We start from the raw sequence: 2266 nt of genomic DNA on the forward strand, positions 1-2266 counted from the left end.
GGTGTAGGAGGAGAGGAGGGGTGTAGGATGGATGAGAGAAGTGGAGCGTGCCCTTTTCACAAAAGGAGAGCTGTTGGTCAGGCTACTTGTTGTGCCATTAATGTCAGGATTTTTCAGGCAGGAGTGAACACAATAGTGCAAACAAGACTCTGGACGCAGGAGGTACAAATATACATACATATATATATATATATTTAGTAATAATAAATCAAAAGGGCTGACGTGGCAGCAACTCATACTCTGCAGATACAACTCAGGTCAAGACTGGAACACATCAGGACAGGACAGGGTAGACCCAACAATGACACAACAATGAACAAGACTAACAGACAGACTTATATACACAGACAAGCCAGGACCTGCTTACACAAGGCTGGGAACAGAAGGTGCAACTAATCAAGAATAATGAGATACACCAGGGTGCACAGACAAGGAAGACCCACTAGATGGTGTCATCCTTACAATTAACTCTAAAAGAGTTAATGAATCAAGTGTTTATTATCTAGGTAAACACAGATGTTTAACAACCTGTTAAAATACACCAGAATGCAGGAAATGGCATTTACTTTATTCAAAATTTTCTGGGGGAGGACCTCCAGACCCCCCCACCAGTATACCCCCCCCCCCCCACACACACACACACACACACACGCACACAAATTACAAATGCTTCTGATGCTAACGGACACATCTGTGATGTGACCCCCCCAGGCCAGTCAACCAATCAATGGCAAGCAGTCTACTGATATAACATTTGCAGCATCCACCGGGCCCAAATGACACCCCAGATCTCTGGGTTCCAAAAACTGAGCTGTAACTGGACCAGACTGCTTAATGTCAAAACTCAAAACCCGGACGGAACCCAGGTTGAACCAGTCCAGGGTGGGCCGGGCCTTACAATGCATAGGGGCCATTACAGTGCTGTCACTTTTGTATCAGACGTGTAAGAAGAATGGTTTGTTTATCATCATTACATTCATGATCCATGTCAAACTTACTGTTTGCTGCAAAAATAAATGTACCCAGCAGAAATAAGAAGCTGAAGTAAAAATGAACAAACTAGCGTTTGTTTGAACTGCTTTAAATTTTTCCGGGTTTTACACTCCAGTACTTTTGTAATGAGTGGATGAATGACTAAACTGGCAGCAAACCAAGATAGCATACAGAAACAAGAGCTAACAGGGACAAAAAGGAGGATCTGACAGATTAGTGTACAAGTACTGAGAAGGAGATTATGGAGTGAAAACAGACATACTGATGACAAATGAAAGGCAGCTGTGTGAAACTGGAATCATAGACTATGAGGTTATCTAGTGGTCATGAACATAGAAGAATAAAAGCCCAGAACTCAACTAAATGACCAAAAACTAATTATATAAAAGAAAGCCAAGTAAAATAATTAAATTTAATAAATCGCAGAGGATAAGGAGCAGTCTCAGACTGATAAATTTAGCATCAGATAGTTTTTTGCCAGGTCACATCTAACATACACGCGTTTCTTAAAAAAATCTGTTGTTATGATCTTCAGTATAAATGAGCACAGACTTAAATGCAAATAAGTGTTTATACAAAAGTGACACATAATTCACATGAACCTGAACAACCTTTGAGCTTGCTGTTTGCTCATCTCCCTCTTAAGATGTTTTTATTTTACCTGATGATGCTGTAAGGGATTTCTGCTGCAGGTAAGATATTGATTATATAAAGCTCATCAGAACTTGACTTTAAATCACTTAAACTATCTCTATATGAGTAGTCTTTTGTTACCAGAACAGTTTAGTTACCAGCATCCATAATTATGTGGTGGTTTAGGTCACATGTAATGGGTAATTTGTACATTAGGTGAAATTATTAAAACTAGCATTATTTTTAAGGAATTCACTTCAACCACTGACTTGCATGCTAGGTTTGGAAACAAAGATCATTCATGATCTGTTGGTGCTTGAAGTACTTGATGGGGATGACTTTCAACTACTACCATACCAATATCATACCATACCATACTCAATATCTGTAATCGCCTGAGTTCAAGATATTTCTGTGTTTGATGAGGTTGATTGGTTGTAGCGACCATCTTGAGTGACATTGACTCCAAATGTTTATGAGTTGTAGATTTCTGTCCAGTGATTCGTTTTTTAAATTTTTTATTTTAATCTGTCCAAGAGTTTATAATATACTTTGCTAACAGACAAACAAACCTACATAAACACTCTCACACACACACAAACACACCTACACACACACGCAGGCAATTACGAGACTGCCA

The sequence above is a fragment of the Nematolebias whitei genome, chromosome 10 (genome assembly GCF_014905685.2).
Source record: "Nematolebias whitei isolate Nwh7 chromosome 10, NemWhi1, whole genome shotgun sequence".
Classification (NCBI taxonomy): domain Eukaryota; kingdom Metazoa; phylum Chordata; class Actinopteri; order Cyprinodontiformes; family Rivulidae; genus Nematolebias; species Nematolebias whitei.